This window comes from Ostrinia nubilalis, chromosome Z (genome assembly GCF_963855985.1).
Source record: "Ostrinia nubilalis chromosome Z, ilOstNubi1.1, whole genome shotgun sequence".
Taxonomy (NCBI): domain Eukaryota; kingdom Metazoa; phylum Arthropoda; class Insecta; order Lepidoptera; family Crambidae; genus Ostrinia; species Ostrinia nubilalis.
The window spans coordinates 20,675,165-20,696,065 of NC_087119.1; the positions used below are offsets into that span (position 1 = coordinate 20,675,165).

Below are 20,901 nucleotides of genomic sequence, written 5' to 3' on the forward strand. Positions count from 1 at the left end.
CTGAAGAGATTGTCCTTACTACGGCCGACCTGCGTCCGAAGTCTATTTAAAGACTTTCAGGTAAGCTAGGGGAGCTCATTTCCAGGTGGAGGACTGTCACACATAGGCACAAAAGGGCAGGGAAGATCAGCTCTCCCACGCCATAACCTACACTCGACAGCAAATAAATCGCACCACACCCGCGACGTGAACTTTAAAGATTTTCTTTTGACACAATAATGGTGCCCCAACAATATTGGTGTTATTTGAAAGCCCAATAAATATCCTTAAAGAAAAACACATTTAATTTCTTAATAAATGATTAACATATACCATAAATGTGATTTGAAAAAAGACCTCACTTTGGGCTCACCTCTGGGATCAATTAGACCAAATTTTATGGTTATAAAACCAAATAATGATCACACGTGTCCTCTTTAACAGATGGATAGCGATTAATCCCAACTTAACAGTTTTATAGCCATAAAAGTTGTCTCAAGCGTAACTATCTATTTTTTGAAGAAGTGACTGGATCCTTCTAAAGAAACATTTTTGGGGTAAAAACCTTTCCTATAATGAAATGAAGTTTAGAACTAGGCTTTTGAATGGTACCAATATTGGTGTGAAGTGGGGATGCATACGTTTGAAAGTGCTTGTCGCGGGTGGTGCGATTTATTTGCTGTCGAGTGTACATCACTCTTTTGACCGATCGTCATCAAGGAGAGAAGACTATTTTAAATAAAGTGCTTAAGATGGCTTATAAACAGTTTTTTTGTCAGTATTAAAGGAATTGGTATAATTAATATAATTTTATAATACCAATAACTTTATCCAAACATTTAAAACAGTGCAGATTTGGTTACGTTACATTGTACTACGGATTAAATCCAAGATAATTGGAGGCAGAATGGCGCGCCGCGTAGTAGTTCGATGTCTACGACACAGACTACGGCGTACTCGTAGCACGCTCGTAGTGCTCGTAGTCTTGCTCTACGAACTTTAAGGTAATGAGATAACTTTGCGGTGGTTACGTTTTTCTCCACATTTTCAACATGATAATATGATTTACTCATAAAAAAATATAGAAAACGTACGTGATTACTAGAGCTGAGTAAAGGTTAAATATTATTTAGTTGTAATTAATAATTTTCTACTCGAATTAATAAGTAACTACATTCCATAATACTAAACTTTGCACCAACATCGATTCTCGTTATTTACCTGTAATTTATATTAGTTTTGCAATTTTACACACAAACCTAATAAATCTATACTAATACATATTATAAAGCTGAAGAGTTTGTTTGTTTACTTGAACGCGCTAATCTCAGGAACTACTGGTCCGATTTGAAAAATTCTTTCAGTGTTAGAAAGCTCATTTATCGAGGAAGGCTATAGGCTATATACCATCACGATACGAGCAATAGGAGCAGAGCAACAATGAAAAATGATGCAAAAACGGGTTTTCACGCGAACGAAGTCGTGGGCACAGCTAGTCTTCTATAATATAAAAATAAATTGCAAAATGTGTTGGTAAGCGCATAACTCAATAACGTCTGGACCAATTTTACCAATTCTTATTGTCAAATGTTAGTTGAAGTCCAAAGATGGTTTTTACGGCGAGATTTGCAAAATTCAACCCCTAAGGGGGTAAAACCTGGCCCATGCGTACGAAGTCGCGGGCGGCCGCTAGTACAAAATATAAATATAGACATTGGCATTGACATTGTAAAATGTTTTTATTGCTTTTTTATATATTTTTATACCTTTTGTTAAAGATTATGTAAGTACTATGTGAGAGACACCTTTTTATTAATCTTTTTTATACCGCGCTGGCAATACCTTCGGGAAAATTATGCTCTGCGCTGAAAAGACCTGCCATAGTTCATATTTATAACAAACTTAAACTAATTGCATACTGGGCTTTAAAATTCGTACCAAAAAATCGGATGAACATCCATCGGGACAAAGGTAACTAATCTCATCAGCACCATGGGAACCACACCGAGTACGCTTGTTGCGCTATGGGGTCGATTTTGAAATCGATTTTTAACCTTGTTAACGAACCCATCAATTTGCGAATCTATGTGTCAGCGGGAATGCACTTTTGCAACCCTGAATTCCAGGATAAAAACACAGGTCTGTTCACCTGTGGTACGCGGCTTAGCAGAAGGTAATTGCGATGGCGAACTATATCCAACGTCTTTCCCAATGCTGCAACTCCTGGGTAACCAATGTACAGTTTGATCAATAATATAAAGCAATAAAGCCTTAACCAGCCAAGACCAAGAAACCCACAACGAAATTAATCCGAGCGAAATGTCGGAGTTAGAAGTTAAAAATTGACTTCCGTCCAATACACAAAGCCGACAACAGATGACAAAGTATGAATAATATAAAAAAATGTTTCCCACGGACAATAAGGATGCTGTGAAAATGGCGAGGATACTCGGATACGTGCGATCAAGTGGCACGCTGAATTAAAACAAACCCCGTCTATTGGCTTTGCACAGATATTTCGTTTGTTTTTCACGTGCAAAGACCTCTGTTAATCCCGTTCCATACGCTAAAAAACTAGGTAAAAATTCCGGCAGATTTTTTCGCTTTACATACTTCGCACGCTTTGGTAGAGATGCAGCCTTACTCCTGATTGGTGCTGAGTAATTTAATAAAGTTGACGGAACTACAAACATGAACAAAGTAGTTTCGTCAAAAATATTTTTGCATGAACGATGGCACCGTAATTGCCAGCAAATATTTACTTTTATTATTCATGTTTCGAGCTTTCGACGGAGTGGAATTATAAAAGGTTTATTAAACTTCTTGTTGGTTTAAATTGTTACAAAATGGCTCACGGGCATACAACACAATCAAATTACTATGGTCATGGTCAACAGGTTTTGCGATGGGATGTAGGACAGCCATCTACAAATAAAAGTTGGACGGTCAAACCTGATTCATGATTAGTAGCCTTATGCCCGTTTTCACCATCAATCCCTTATTTTGAACCCCTATGAAAAAAAAATCATATTAAGTGTTACCATAGGGGTCACTTAAAAATTAGGAACTGTATACCTACCATGAGTTTACGTTAGGTGTGCTCGCTAGCGAGTACGTCAAAAATCTCTATGAAGATTTTGTTTCTTGAAAGTAGCCGCTAGGGGCGCTGCACAATATGTCACACAATTAATGTCATTTTTTTACGCAGTCGCTAGCGAGCACACCTAACGTAAACTCATGGTAAGCACACTGATGGTGAATACGGGCATCATTCACGTAACAAAACTTCAACGACAACAAATCACTGAGTTGCGATCCTATAGAGTAATCGTTCTATCTAAATGACCCTTGTGAATACGGATTTAGAACAGTGTGCTTACCATGAGTTTACGTTAGGTGTGCTCGCTAGCGACTGCGTAAAAAAATGACATTAATTGTGTGACATATTGTGCAGCGCCCCTAGCGGCTACTTTCAAGAAACAAAATCTTCATAGAGATTTTTGACGTACTCGCTAGCGAGCACACCTAACGTAAACTCATGGTAGGTAGGTACACTGTTTTTCAGTAGGACGAGTTCTAAACGTCAACGAGATTTTGACTGTGTCAAAATACGTGAATTAGGCCACTGACCAACTTGACACGTACTGTGACGTAACACATCGACAATCCTCGTGATACACACAGTACACACACAGCTAACGAGGTATGGACATAACTTTAATATCCACGTCGTTTGAGGGCCCGAAAAATTATCATCGGTCTCTATGCCAGAAACTCATATTCCGGTTGAAAATAAAACTAGAGTTGAAGCAAACACGTTTCTGAAAAATAATTTGGAAGTCGGGACTAATATGTTTTTCCGTGATACGCGGCTTACTGCGGTATCAACTGGATAACCAGAGGGTATGTAATTAAAATCCGGGCTAGAGAACATATTTACTGTAGTAAATGGAAAGTACGTTTATAAACGATTAGAAAGTACTGTAGTATAATTAAACGATGGCCTAACCCCATAATGACTATCGCTAGTTTAATGGAAATTCTGATTTTCGACTCCATCGATAGTATGAAATGAAAACGGTGGAAATGAATTGATCAATATAATCGATAAATTACACATCAAAAACTAAAGACATTGATTGTATCGTCTACACAATCGATAGTATCGACAGTTATTTTTCAGGACTTCGATAATAGCTTTACTATCGAAACAAATACACTATACCTAGTCAGTGCCCTGTAGTTAGATAGTATTATTATAGTCATACTATCGATCGGCAGCACTAGTACATGGAGGCTGTATTTCATGAGTCCGCAAACTTAATCGGATCGTCTGGCTATCGGGCAGGTGGCCCGCCCCACGCTTCGCTTGTCTGTGCGTCTCTACTTCGATAATGGATACAACATTCACTGTTCTGCTAAATCTCAACGAAAGAGCAAAAATATAAGTTCTTAGTTTACACTCTAGTGGTATTAAAGTGCCAGTCGTCTGTTAATTTTTTATCATAAAGTCTAAAACTAATTTTATAGTCCCAAAAAATAAGATTTATCCTTAAAAACATCCCTGAAACACGCAGTAACACTGCCAATGAACTTCACAGAAACAAAATGGGATTTATCAATGTCAGCGTTCAATACCCTTGAATATAGCCTTTCAAAAAAAAGTGGGAGTATCAGCTCCAATACTTTAAATAGTCTGACGGGACGTACCTATCAGAGAGACTTTACTGCCATTCGAAAACAAAATTAACGCCCAAACGCGATGTCCAATTATTTATTTTTTTAAGACATTTTGGACACGGATTTTTTATGATATTAACAATTTAATCGAATAATGTTTAAAAATATTCTAGATATCGCTTCAATTGAAATATGAATAAATAGTTTATCTGAGCACTTGCCAATAATTGGTCTCGCAGCGCGAGTAGGACAAAAAGATTATGAGACATCTAAAGAGCAAAGCTTTAGTTCTTTTTATTCGTTTTTTATTTTTCTATTTTAATGTTTGACGATTTGTAAGCAAATAGTCCATGCAAATAAAGGAATTTTGACTCTGACTTTAATCTTGTTATTTAGACTGTTAAATAAATAAAAAGCTTATACAGGGTGTCCCAAAAAGTAGTCTCCGAAGCCCAGAGGTAGAGCATCACTAGGGGTCCCCAAATCACCACGACTTTTGATAGTTTTCGAGTTATGATTTTTTTACAGCATACAGGATTTTAGTTTACATTCGTGTTATAGATGTAAATACTTCTGAATCAGCTAGGCCTAGTATTCATTTAAAAAAAATCAGGCATTTAACTTGACTATTCGCGCCACAGTGACCAAAAAAGTACTTAAGCACAGTTTAAAACATAACTCTAAAACTATCAAAAATCGCGAAACATACATGGGGCTGATTTGGATAGCCCTAGTGATGCTCTACCTCTGGGCTTCGGCTTGACACTACTTTTTGGGACACCCTGCATAATATGGATCGTGCTACAAGTACTATTAAAGGGTCTCTTAAAAATGCAGAATATTAATGGAGTAAATTACAAGGTACACACAACACATTATATCTACAACTTAAAACGCAACACCTTTTTAACTTTCAATGCGGTGATATTATAAAGCGATTTAAAAAGTATTTAATTCCACATTCTTCCATTTTTTTCAAAATCTAAATCACATTTAGAAAGAAAGAAAGAAAGAAAGAAAGAAAGAAAGAAACATTTATTGCCATGGACATCACAAAAGACAAAAGAGGTAAAATAAAATAAAAAAGCAAATGAGACAGAGGTGACATAAAACATACAATGAATGAGCAAGTAAACTAAGCAGTGCCACCCTGTCGCACAGCGATGCCCATCGCAATGGGACCCCACTCAGCATATGCCGTGGCCCCCGGTGAGGGAAGCCACGACGCTGGTTTTCAGTATGCCCCATGCCGAGTGAGAGTCACGGACACTAACCTATACTGCATAAAATATACGTACATAAATAATAATAATAATAATTTTAAGTGTAAATACAGACGTAGTAGAAAATAATAATATACGATATAGACGAAGTAGAAAAGATGTGATAAAATATTTATAAATAAAAAGATAATATTTAAAAAACAAAACTGTGTGTGTGTACATAATAATAATAATAAATTGTAATGTATTAAAGTTTTTGTTCATTTACGATTGTGAAGTCAAAGTCGAGACAACGTCTAAGTTTAATATCAATTGATTATAAATTTTATAATACTTGAGTAAAATAACAAGAGTCAAGCACGTTAATATTGCTTTGTAGAATTCGCAGCTTAATTACAACTGTAATACCTCAACCTTATTATTATGAAAATCAAGTTTGATTTTAGGTTGAGGTATTTTCGTAATAAGGTGACAATGACAACCTCGAGACAACCTTAGAGAGTTATGCACGACGCAAAAGATTATACAACAGTATGTCGGTTAGGTTTCTAGTTATAATAGCTAACTGAACTATATTTACTTAATTATCAGTTCATAATCTTTGCGAATTGTCCTTCGGAATAAAATATACTCGGAATACTGATATTTTGTATTGTTGAGACCTTGAATTAGACACGTCATAACTACATAATTAAACAAGTGCGTGTCGTGCCACGCGCAGTTTAGGGTTCAGTAGTTGTCTGTCGTTACCACAATATATTTCAGAAGCAAGTCACTTTTCATATTTTATTCTAATATTTTTTATGAGGTATGAAATTTTATAATAAGTACATGAGTTAAACGACTATTACTCTTAAACTAACTAATATATCTTAACCATTATAGTTTTCCTTAAAAGTTCATAAAAAGCACTATTATCGTGAATTTTTCCAGATTTTTCAAGCCAGTAGTTTGGTTTTTAGAGGGGGGGACGCCCTACTCGAACAAAAATTGGCACTTTAAACTTAAATGTTTTGCAAACGGATCCCTAAATCTAAATATAGTCTTAGAAACCCCTAAGTCATTTTAAAAGACCTATCCAACGATACCCCACACGATGGGGTAGAAGATGAAAAAAAATCACTTTACATGTAGGGTCCGTAGTCCTGACAAGGAACCCTTAGGCTGGGTTGCACCATCTTACTTTGACTGTAACAAACGTCAGAAATCTGTCAAACTCCATACAAAAATCACCGGTTATCGTTATAGGTACGGTCAAAGTTTGATGGTGCAACTGAGCCTTATAGATTCGTCATGTCTGTCTGTCCGTCTGTCCATCCGAGGTTTTGCGTAGAAACTGTTGGCACTAGAGAGCTGTAATTTTGCGGAGGTATGTGTATATTAATCACGCCGACAAAACGGTAGAATAAAATTTTGAAAAAATATGTTTTCAGGGTAGCTCTCCTACATGTAAAGTGGGGATATTTTTTTTTCATCTTTTACCCCATTGTGTGGGGTATCGTTGGATAGTTCTTTTTAAATGGCTTAGGGGTTTTTAAGACTATTTTTAGATTTAGGGATCGGTTTGCAAAATATTTAAGTTTAAAGTGCCAATTTTTGTTCGAGGAGGGCGTCGTCGTCCTCCTCTAAAAACTAAACTGTTTGCTTAAAAAATCTGGAAAAATTCACAATAATAGTGTTTTTACTTTCCAGGAAAACTATAACGGTTAAGATAGAACAGTTAGTTTGATACCCGTTTTCACCATCAATCCCTCATTTTTAAGTGACCCCTATGGTAACAAAATTCCTGTTATTTGTTACTGTGGGAGTCACTTAAAAATTGAGGATTGATGGTGAAAACGGGCATAAGAGTAATAGTAGTTTAAGTCATGTATTATAAATTTTCATACCTAATAAAAAATCCTTAGAACAAAATATTAAAAGTGACTTTAGATTAAGTAATTGCTTGCTTCTGAAACATATTGTGTTAACACGGACTACTACGGAACCCTACACTGCGCGTGGCACGACACGCACTTGGCCAATTTTTTATGCATAAAAAGGCAGGTATTTGACCGCAGTCGCACCTGGTGTTAAAAGAGATGCAGTCTAGGATGGTACATAAGTGTAGAGTTAGAATTTAGAAGATTGGCTCTACATGAGAACTAACTTTTTCACGGTGCGAACCTTACCTATGCCTGATTTCAACATTAATCCCTAATTTTTAAGTTACCCCTTTGAAAACAAAATTCCTGTTATGTTTTACTATAGGGCCACTTAAAAATTAGGGATTGATGGTGAAAACGGGCATTAAAGTCTCGTTATTTAAGAGTTGTTCCTTATTCATTAAAAAAATCTTCTATTGTAAACACAACGAAAGTCACGAACGATATAACTTACCAAATTCTTATTTAAAACCCCTTTTTTACTAACGTCTTTCTTTATGGAGGAAAACTTAACTCTATTTTTAGATGATTTCAAAAAGTTTATTTCGGGAAGTCCCCTTTGTAGTAACTTACTACAAAAAATACGTCTTGTAAAAGCATTATTACTACTAGTGACTACTTATGAACCTATGTGCCTGATAAGACGGAAATGTTATGAACGGGTTCCGAGTGTGCTGTTTCCTTATAAACTTATCAGAATATTGAATCAGTTAATGAATATTCAATATTCATTATTTCTGTTTCACTCTTTAGAGTGATATTTATATCCAGAGTCTATTTTGAAATGTTGTCATGTAAACACTAGTTTATTTCCGTGGATGCCAAGTTAAAGGATTTTGAAATAATATGAAAACGTCGAGATACCTCTACGTATGTAATTTCGCTTAAACGAACCTTTACGTCAATAACAATGTTATAATAACCCACTATGTATTTAAAATTAAGAAGTTCCCATGAACATTAGTTATTTAAATACCAAAAAATAACATATTCAATACACTTGAAAATCAGTACACAATTTTACAAGATTCACGTCCTCAGAAAGTAACTTTAAGGTTGAAGTTTGCGTGGAAATTCCGATATATTGAAGCCGGAAACATGACGTGTCAAAGTTACGAGTACATTCCTGTGAGAGTAAATAGGTGCAATATATGGAGAGCTTTCAAATTCAAATTGAGGTGCAATGTGATTCTAAACTTCATAAGTTCGAAAGTGAAATATCGCTTCCTCAGAGTCGATCTTCGATATTTTATCTTTCTGCAAGCGATGGTCCAATGTAAAGAATATTCGTATCAATCCTTTTACTTATTCTTGAAATATGCATGCTTGTTTTTAGCCCTAGGGGACACAATTGAGTATGAACTCTGAAACACTTTAGTACACTCGTAGATTCAATCCTGTTATTTTTTATTGTTACTCAAGTATAGAATAGTGAAACGTACGTACGACACATTAACACAAATAGCCACCCACACACGGTATTTAAAAATTAAAACGATAATAGCAATAATAGTCTCCATGGAATTGCTAGTATTTTTAAAATGTATTTCTTCATACAGTCTGGCTGGATCGATTCGATTATTGTGCTCAGTTGCGGTGTTGCTCAAGTCAATCAAAAACGTCTTCGTTGGTATTGAATTTTTTATCTTTTTATAGTAGCAGAATGACTAGCAAGTCAGAAATGTGAGTGCTACGGTACCCATTCGTATTCCAGACAAATAATGAACTATATAAAGCCACACAAAATAATCAACCTAGATTCTCTACTCCGAATAGACTTTATTTAAGCTGGAGTATATTTTCGTCAGCAGTCGTCGACGCCTTTTGGAAAACTTAAACTAAAAGTTAGTTGGAAGAGAGACGTAAATAGATGCCGAGGTTCAATGCCTGAATTGTTTGTGCTTTTCATTCTTTTCGATAATACTGAGTGTTAGGAAACTTTTAAAGTCAGTCTGTGTAGCTGCTTTTATTAATAGCACTCAGTTAACAAGTTACTTTTTTGTGTAAAGGGTAGATTTTAGAGCACCAACATTTTATGTATTTCTGAGAATTTTTTTCTCAGTTTTCACCTATCATTAACAATACCACTGTATCTTATTAACTAATTTTGGGTCACAAGTGGGTCCTGCTGAGTTTGATACTAAGAAGAAAAAATATTTCACTCAATCGCATGTCTGATTAAAGAGCAGTTGATTGTGTTATGCAGATAGCGCCGTACCATCAGAGATTACAGTAGTTAATTGAATGTAGACAGAAATAAAGTCTACCATCAGGTCTGTTACTATACACGATAAAGCGGGGAAGAGCAAATACACTCCAGCCAGGCAGAAAACGATCTTTTCTAAATTGACTCGGGTGAAGCCCGGGGCAACGCGCTTGTATGGTCCCTTGTAATACGACTTTGGACTGCCTTGCCATGAGAACGCTTAAATTATTTAGCATAGAGCAGTGTCTGCTGGTGTATTACTAAATAATCTATACTAATATTATAAAGCTGAAGAGTTTGTTTGTTTGTTTACTTGAACGCGCTAATCTCAGGAACCACTGGTTCGATTTGAAAAATTCTTTCAGTATTAGAAAGCCCATTTATCGAGGAAGGCTTTAGGCTATATACTCGTACCATCACGCTACGATCAATAGGAGCAGAGCAACAATGAAAAATGTTATGAAAATGGGTTTTCATGCGTACGAAGTCGCGGGCACAGCTAGTGTTTTAAATAACACTATTTTTCCTTCGTCATAAGTTAAAGAAAAACATATATGATGCAGAACCTGTCAATTCAAATCATATCGCTTTTACATAAATATCTATGATAGATACCTACTCGTAAGTAGGAAGGCGCTGGTAGCGTATGATCAGCAGTGGACGTCGCGTCGTATAGCTGAAATGATGATGATGATGATTACACAGGGTGGAAACGATAAGTGGTCTCACTCGATTATTTCTAAACTACGAGTATAACAAGATATCGAAAAATTGGTAACTCATCTAGAAAGTGCTTTATGGGATCTATCAAACGGTATCAATAATGGATTACACAATAAACTGGATTTATCCGAAAATTTAATGTTTTCAGCTTCCATATATTTGGTACAGCCACATAATATTAAAAACTACACAAGGTATCGTAAAACTGGTTACTAATCCTAAAAGTGCTTCACGAGCTCTATCCAATGGTATCAATTTACAGTTACAGAATAAAGGTTACAGAATAAACCGGATCTATCAAGAAATTCAATGTTTCCAATTTCCATCTTCCCTAAATTTAGTACTATCACAGTCATGACACTCATTTCTTGATTCACTTTCAGGGTCAGTTACGAGTTTTTCGATATCTTAGTTTAGAAATAATCGAGTGAGAGCACTTATCGTTTCCACCTTGTAAACATACATACCTAAAGTACATTTTAAAAGGTTACAACCGTTATCTTTAGTCTTAAGAATAGCCGAAGCTTTTAAATTATTTGTCCAAAAGCTATCGCTAAAGTTAATACCTGAAAAAATGTAAGGTCAATTCTAAGGTGTTAAAGAATTCCACAAGTGCCAAATATAGGGATTGCAAATAAAGGAAGGCGTAGAGAATAGTATAATTTTATAGCTTTACCCGTCGCTTGTAAAGATTTGGCGAATGAAAGGCTTTCGTACTATTATCCTCCTGCAACTTGCCCGCAATGGGGGCTTGAAACAAATAAAATCCATAGTAATAATATTTTTGTCCGCGTAATTAGAACGACCAAACTGTGCCTTTGTTTACGGCCACGGTAAATGGGTTGGTAACAAATTGATACGTCCCTTGGGTGGCGATTTTCGTGGGACAAAGAGGCAATAACACCAGTTATTTTGGACGCAGAATTAAACGCCCCCGCAAATGTGTTGCCGTGACCGAAAACTGGAAACTGAAAACCGTTCAAATTTAATCCCTCGGTTAGTGATGGGAAATAATCCCACTAGCTATGAAGTAGGTAGGCATAACAGACCTGTAATTAAGTGTTGTTGACTGTTTTTATACCTATTACATAATCTATAATATTATTATAATAGAAGATGTTATAATTGCCCACCACTCTTGAATACCTACCTATTGTTGAGAGTCAACTCAAGGTTTAAGATTGCCTTGGACAATTCTGGCAATATCTTAGTATGCACACGAGCTTAAATCGAGCATGTACAATTAAAAATAACCATAAAACAATAAATTATATAAAAATCCACTTAGTATGTAGGTAATTCTCGAATCCATATAAGTAATAAATTGACAAATATTATGTGTGTAATCTGTATTTGGAATGTTCATTCATTAGTTATTAATTACTGTCCACTTTATGAGCCAGCGAACCTCTATAATAGCGAGTTAATTCAAATAAATGGATTAACAACATACGTTGCCCGCCATTAGGTACCACTCCGCAAAACGTGCAAGTTTTCTCTCTCATCAACTCTACTCAGGCGTGAATTCACATACAATTTAACACATATAGTGCACCGTCCGTAGAGTAGCCGAGCTAGTCACAGGGTGCCCTGAATCGGAATGCATACTACTAGAGCTACCTTTAGCGCATACATCTCATGGCTACCTAACGTTTGGCACACATATCTGCAATGTACTCGAGTCTGACATGCCACCTAGCCAACAGATTGTGCAGTCACTCGCACGTTTTACGAGCTGTTAACTTGAAAATTACACAAACAGGCCTATCGTTTTTATACTTAACTAGCGGTCGCCCGCGATTTCGTACGCGTGGATCCCGTTTTACCCCCTTAGGGGTGGAGTTTCGTAAAATCCTTTCTTAGGATTCAAACATCTACCTGCATGCCAAATTTCAGCCCGATCCGTCCATTGGTTTGGGCTGTGCATTGATAGATCACTATGTCAGTCAGTCAGTCAGTCAGTCACCTTTGAGTTATATATATTTAGAAGTTGTCACTACTGGCAATTGACATGACCCCACTCCACAGTGGCGCCATCCTCACAGCTTCAGCGCTCACTAGTTTGCGCCTCTGTCTTCGCCACTAGTAAGTGACAGTGACCGTACACATACTTAGCTCGAGACATTTCAAAAACAATATGTTTTTAATTCGCCATACACGTTTCATGATTCCGAACCAAAATCAACCGTCATTCAGAAAATACCATTGTTAACAATCGAATAAAAGCATATCTCGCAATCCCAATTTTCAGTTTGTAACACGCAATCAAAATAAAGTAAGCATGCCACAAAAGTGTTTAAATATACGTGGAGCAATTGCCCAAATAGCTTTATTTCAGAGAGAGCGAGTTTGTGAAATAGTTCGCAGATGTAAGGAAATTAAAAACACATTTTTTTAAATGACAACACGAAAATTAATATTGTATTTGAAAACCTCAGAATACAGAACAAACCAGAAGGAGTGTTCGATAACATTTCTACGCGGCAACTTGTGTCCAAAATACTTCCCCTCCCGCGCCCCTCTACCCCCTTTAGTGTTACTAGCGCCGTGTGACACCCCCATTTTTGGGGTAAAATTATGTAATTTTTTAAAGAGATGTTAAACAAGTAAAAAATAAGTAAGTGAAATAAGTACACACGGCCAGTGTTAACTATCCATTTCCGTTTTTGCTCTCGCTCTTATCAAATGGTGATTCTTTGCGATAGAACGAGACGACATGACTGGCCATAGGCATAGATAGTACCTACCTACCTATGAATTTAATTTTTACTCCGAAGTAACTAAGTGTAAGATGATTATTTATTTCTATTAAATAGTGTAATATATGTACTATATTTTATGTAGGTATAATATGTTATTTAAAAGTCAATTACAAAAGTCGAATATAAATTTTAGAATGCCAAGTAAAACAAAAAAGAAACTTAAGGTTCTTTATTATGTAAACATATCGACAACAAAACATTTGTTTACGGCGCAGTAGTGCTTTTAGTTTAACTTTTCTTGGAGTGAAAAACAGAATCCAAATCAAAAACATCACCAATACTTAAATTTGATTGCGAGGCAACTCTGGCTGTGTATCCTGAAAAAAAATCAGAGTAAGTATGTAAGCAATAATTAATTACTTAAAATTATTATTAAATATACAAATATTGCTGCTGCTGATCTGTTGATACCAATGCCTTACTTTTGAATAAATGGGAAAGTATGAAATTCACGATAGTAATTTATTATCTCCTCATTATTAGGGAGTAATATTATAAATTAATTCAATATATTGAAATCAAATCAAAATCAAAAATATTTATTCAGTTTAGACCACAAGTGGCACTTATAATTTAATTAATCAGGTTGTCATGTCATGGATGAAATTACACTAAAAACTAATTAAAACAAAAAGGATGGGGAAAATATTCCATTATTCTGTGGTAACGCTAACAAAATTAACGCGTGAATTTTTTATAAGTAGACAAATGTAATTCAATATAAAAAAGTAGGGTAAAATATTCCGTTGACCTGTGGCAACACTTACAAAATACAACCGTGATTTTTTTTGAAAATTATTATTTAATTAAAATGAATTGGAAATGTGCTACTTACGGATAAAACATGATCCCATGCACTTTCTTCGTAATTCCAGTAGCATTCTTACATGTTGGAACGGCACAAGACGGCATAATTTAATTATAAAGTGTCAATCTGACGGATATGTAAACAATGCGCGCGCCGGCCATTGACTGATTGCTTTAAAGTCAAAGTAGTGCGATTTGGAGTACTTTATATGAATACACATTTACGCCCGTTGACGGTTTCTGGTTTGTTCCGTATTCTGAGTTGAAAACATGGAAACGAAGACTTTTGTACAGAGAGTTGTGTAAATGGTTGCATTTTTGAACTTTTTAGAGGCTTTTAAGAAATAAACAAACGTAAAGTACATATCTACCACATAGCAAAGTACCTCAGATCACATTTTCTATGATCTGAGCAAAGTATTATAAAAAAGAATAAATATGTTACTTCGTTCAGTTTGTAGCTACGAGGTTTTTTAGAAACGGTTCATCCAAATCCTAAAATTATATGTAATAACATTTACAATAAGGATATTAGTTACTATGCACGTACAAATTGAAAACCTTTTTTTAAACCGTTCATTTGTTTATGGCTATGATGTTTATTTTTTAAAGCTTCAAAAGCACTAAAATGTTTTAGTTGGCGCTATGTTATTGAAACTGATGCGGATTGGGTAAAGTTCTGATGAATACCTGTCATAAGTTGCCGCTCGATCAATCTACAATTTTTATAGTTGTTTACAGGCATATGATGGGCATATGTTTCACACACAGCGTGTCACAAGCAAATATGTGTCACGCTATAGGTACTGCTATATTATTCCTTAAAAGAGTTGTGCGTAAAAAAATTTGCTACCTGTTAAAATTAATTTTAAATTTTAATTAACAATACAAGCACTACGTAAGTTTAGGGCTCTACATATTTATTCTGTGTCTATAAACAAAACAGTTTTAAAAAGCGTTTCAAGTAAGGACCTCAATTATTGCCACCTCTCGTTGCCACTGCAACTCGCGTGTTGCCATGATTTTCAGCTTGACGGTAAATAAAAACATAACTAGTGAAGTTTAAGTTGGTTCCACAGGAATTTTAAACTGCCATTGGATCAGCAACGAAATCGGAAGAAAATAGGAAGAACTTCGAATTGAAACTAAGGATTAACTAACTTCTTTCTAATGCATTGCGTATCACCGTACTGTTAAGTACATTCGTCATAAGTCGCCAGTCTTGAACCTACTATGCTTTTCATGAAGTAGGTAAGTAAAATTAATACTTTATTGACTTTGTCAAGAGAACCAGTGACGAGTATCAACGCTACATTGTCGAGGTTGATTGACACCAACTGACCCCATTATAAGATTGACCAAATCCAAACCAAATCTCAACCCTCGACCTCCATGTCCATTCAGCACAGAACACATTGATGTTATAATAGTACACATAATATAATGCGGCTACTTTTGTATTGAAATAACTCAATTGCTTTATAGTTTATGACGATTAAAATTCTAAGAGGTATAGACCCGAGAACCCTCGGGCTCACAATGACTTTGCTTTCAATTATTTAGTAGTTGTTTAGTAAATGTTCTCGCTATGCCTGGTATAGTTAATATTAGTGGGCAAAAGTGTAAAAGGAAGAATGAAGAAGGTACCGTTACACTCAAATACTTAGTTAATTAATAGTGAGAATCCTTAAAGCGGGAGTTAACGCGATAATGCTAAGACAAAGGCTGGATGTGTGACTGGAGCTAAGTATTTGCCTTTTTTTTACCTGAACTGAACGTTTATTAAAATACAGCAGTGCGAAAACAATACCAATAAGTAAGAAAAAGAAATAAGTCTCTTATTTCAATTGCTTCGATAGCGCGATAGCGGAGGAATGAATTCCAATATTTCCAATGACTCCAGATTCCAGACGCGAATTTATCAAACCTTGAAAGTATAAATAAAGAACTATTAATAATTCTATGAAGCTTTTTATTTAATGCAGTCTTCACCAAACCTGCCTGCCGACATGAGTCGTCGAATTTCGACATCATGTTGTCAAGTCATAGAATGTACAAGACGTCGACATGTTGTTTCTTTTGAAATAAAGCCGCTGACATCAAGTCGCCGGGCTGTCGGCGGGCTTCGAGAAGAATAAGGATTTCATTCCCTAGTAGCGATACCTGTGAGAACCTTAACATAAACTCACCGCATTGCATCGGTGACAACGTGGATACCGAGCCTTCCATATTTTGCGGGGGGATCGGCCAGGCACTGAATAATAAAAGCGCCGAGTATACATCAAATCACTCCCGATTTCTTGCAGTTCCTGGAAGAGAAAATCATAAATTACTGGACGCCATGTATTTAATTACGTCACTGTTTCATGATAGGATGACCGGATTATGAAAGGGCCTAGCTAGTGACGGGACAATTTTATAGACATCTACGAGCAATTTGGGGTCCATTGATCCACGGATTACCAGCGTCGTGGCATTATCTACTGAGATGCTATGACACCATGCTGAGTGGATAACTTTTCAGTGTCATTGTAATTACCTACTCGTTAAATATTTTTAAGTATTGTTATAAGTGTTTTGTCGATGATACTGAATAAACATGTTTTCTTTCTTCCTTCTTTCTTTCTCATTTGCGAGACTGTGTTACTCTCTCTAAGTACAATTTTGATAAACACATATTAAAATACTTTTCAGTTCATTTGTTAAGTAAAAGTAAACTTGAAATGTTAAAGTTTACGCTGTCAGGTTGTTTTTTTATCAATATTAATTATTTATACTATAAAAAGAGCGAATGAAGCTCTTCAACTACTTAGCAAAAGATTGCTGATCTTGTTCGCCAAGTCTACAGCTGAACTTCCGACGCGGTTTTTAATCAAGGCCGTGCATAAAGCCGTGAAATTGGAGCAAACTGATGCCCTAGCTGGACTGGATGAGTTTCAGGATTATAAATATTTGGGATCCATCTTCGAACGTATCAAAATCATTTTAATTGTTAGTTTCGTAAGTGTAGTTTTAGTTCTAGCCCATTAATTTGACCCTTGCATAAATAAAAAACTTACATGTTATGGAACTTTAAAAATCTTTATTTCTTGTTATGGTTTTTTAAAGATCGTTGTACTACACAACAATCAGACTGCTTCTCTTCTCGGAGACGTCTAACAGCATTTGTTAGGCAACATCAAAGCTATATGGGATACAAAGCGTATTGGAGGACAATGCAATAGCGTCTTGACTGGGGCAACTCGCATTCGTGAGTGGTGTAATGAATCCACTTAACTATGGCAACCAACATGCTAGTAACTGTTAACATCACGAGGATTTTCGAGCGATTGGACTAGCTCCTGCAGGAATTGCATCGTGGTTCAAGGCGTTTAGAGCCAATATAACATGTAGTGTCAACACCGGTTAGCACCTCCAGTTTAGCTTCAATATAACTGACTGTCAGTTACATCAAAGCGACTGATGTTTACGTTAGTTAGTAGAATGTTTTTGCAGCAACTAAATAAACTTTGTTTCTGTTTGTAATTGACAAAATATATTATAAATACGTGTAAAACAGCCCATATTTTTTTAATGTTTGTCGTGTCCATTTACTTATTCCGGATATATCTCTCAACGTGAAATCGTGAACTCCGTCAGTTTATAATATAACTCATCCGAAAAATATAAACTGATTTTCACGGTTTCATAATATGTAATTGATGTCGTTTATTCGGTAAAAGTATTTACTAAATAGTATTTAAGTAATATTCGTACATACTTTACCTACTTTCCTACTGTTCAAAAATATATTTTCTTAACTTGTCATACCAAAGCTCCGTGAATAGAACACAGTTATCGCCGAGAACAATCTTACACCCGTATTCACAAACATTACTTTGAGGCCTCATAGTGCGCGTGGATGCACAGGGTCCCAAAAACCTATTCATAGACGATACTTCAGTGGTGACAAGCACTATGCGTCCCTTAGAATGAACGCAAAGCTAAGGTAGCCAGGGAGCTGTATTACGCAACGCATAGTGTCATTTACGTCAAAATTTTTAGGTTATTCTCGTTTTTGAGGTTTGTTTGCTTTATTTATGGTTGTATTCGATTAATATTATCTTACAATGGATTACAGTAGTGAAGAAGTATTTGATAATTATATCAATGAGCAAAGTAGAATAAGTACCAGAAAAGTGATACGGGATTCCCAAAATCCCTTTGATTATTACAATTCAGACGAATTTAGTTTAGGTTTTCCAATGATGGGGTACTTTTCATACTTTTACCACTGATAAAAGAAGACCTGAGGAAATTAACTGCGAGGAGGCCTTCCAGTGCCACCTACATAATGTATCAGTTGCTAGTGGCAAATAAAACATAAAATTTTTAATAAAGTTTTATTTTCATCAATCTTCAATGTCTAATTTAATTTTATGTATTTGTAAATCATAAAGCTTTTTTACATGTTCTAACAAATTGTTTTCTCTTTCTATCAATATTTTTTCTCTTTGTAGCCCCAACTCGTGCAAAGCCTGGTCTTGTTGTATATTATTCAATGTGGTGCGTTTGATTCTTGTTTCTGTCTTAATCTTCATTATTGCTACTACTAATCTTAATTTCTTGATACCTACCTGAAAAGCAAATTATGAATTTAATTCCTTTGAGTATATTCTGCTTAGTTATTCCTCATAAATCTACGTACTATATATTTTAAAAACATTACTTACTAGTGGGTGTTGAGAACGTTTGATTGATTCCTGAGAAAGTTCTTTCATTCTTTGGGTCTTTAAATTATTCCAGCAGCTTTTCAGTTGATGTGTGAGCCTTTGTGAAACATAAAATATGGTTGAGAATTGTAAGCCACTGTTAGAGTTTCCCAGGCCTGCTTCGTCAACTCGATATTTTAGAGAGGATAGTAATATGCTTGTCTTCAATAATAGGCCTTTCTCTTATTAAGCTACAATCAGCAGCTCTCTTTCGGAAGAAGAAAACGGCAGCTTTTTTATCTGAAAAATAATGATTGAAACATGATTTTCACTATTATTATTAATCGAAATATTCATACTAACCTGATAGTTGTAGTTTTAACCATATTTATTTATATTATTTAAATCACAAATCCACAAAATAACGACACCTATAAACCGTTGCACCGTTTGAAGGACAGGAATGTCATGTCAGTTAGCGGAGTGAAGTGCGTAACATAAGCGAACCAATCACAGAGCACTATTCGTCACTCTGATTTTGCATAGTCAAGGGTCGTTTAAGTATTGTTTATGAATAGAAAGGCTTGTCACATGGAACGCATTGAGAAATGTCTCATTTCGCATAGCGTTGCTGCTTCACATAGGTAAGTATCGTTTGTGAATACGGGTGTTATTCACACAACCTGCAGGTAAAATTCTATTTTAAACAAGGTTTGATAATAATCATCGTCCTCGTTTTACTAGATAATATTATTCCTTACGTAGGTAGCTAGCTACCTATATCTAATCCCATGATTATAAGACCCTGAATTTTGAGCGAATTATTAATTTCAACTTTTCAGCGTCATCTCTAATATTTTAACCATCAGAAGAAGGTGAATGAATGATTCAGTTACGTTCTCCCCTCATTTTTATTTCATCAAGGCCCTGGCCTCATTTTGAGTCTCATTCTCGTTTACATTTTTGTGAAATAGTATTGGATACCTCAATTACCTTGTCTTGTGCGTTTGGTACCCAGTTTAGCACTCTATCAAAATTCTTATCCAACTTATGGCCCCTTATTTGCAGAATTATAGCAGGTTATTTCCATCGCAGATCTTGAGGTTTAATGAACCTGAAAGTTCCAATATTTGAATGAAGAAATAATTATTTAACAAGAACGAACCTTTAATACCTACTGCTTTTCATAATAACTGTGCAGACGACTATAATCTACCGACTATCGATGGAATTTTTGATCAGTACCACGGTTCTGCGTTCATGATTTATTCGCTTATTATCAATACCATGGTAGGTTCTGCTCCGTTAATATTCTGGCTATGGATAACATTGTTGAGAGCATTCACGTTAAGATGATAGTGATTTCTAAGTTAAGCAACGTTTGACCAATTACACTGCACAACAAAATCGAACTTTTTTTTTGTTGCATGAGATTTTTCTCTTGTTGTTTACTAATTTAGGCTCGCTTATTTTAAATCTACCCTCAGATTTTTTCCAGCAGCTCTAGTTTAGGAGATACAGGTACCCTCTTAAAATGTACTCTCCATTTGACTGCTGATATCGCTATCGTCAACGTCTTACTAGTTTCTGTTTCTTTTTTTGCAATGACTTCGTCTAGAAGGACCTGTGTAAACAATCCAAATAGATTTGTCACATTTGTGGCAGATATTACATTCAAAAAATTCCGTTTAAATGTGTCAGACTTCGTGAAAAAGGCCTATTTGGAGTACTTTCAACGGCTGTTGGAAACAAATAACAAGCCCTGGATACCGAATATAGTGTGTAAAACGTGTGTGGAGTCTTTACGATTATGGAAAAATAACAAGAGGGATCCCTTGAACCTTATTAGTCCTATGATTTGGCGTGAACCGTCAAACCACCACGACGACTTTTATTTCTGCGTTG

General features: G+C 35.6%; 1 long non-coding RNA gene across 1 annotated transcript; it reads right to left on the reverse strand.

Annotated features, from left to right (window-relative positions):
* Positions 1-13,652: 13,652 nt before the first annotated feature.
* LOC135086611 (uncharacterized) lies at positions 13,653-14,571 on the reverse strand. The gene is made up of 2 exons (XR_010260545.1): positions 14,334-14,571; positions 13,653-13,815 (listed from the first exon to the last, which is right to left on the reverse strand). It is a non-coding gene; the product is annotated as an uncharacterized LOC135086611 (long non-coding RNA).
* Between the last annotated feature and the right edge of the window lie 6,330 nt (positions 14,572-20,901).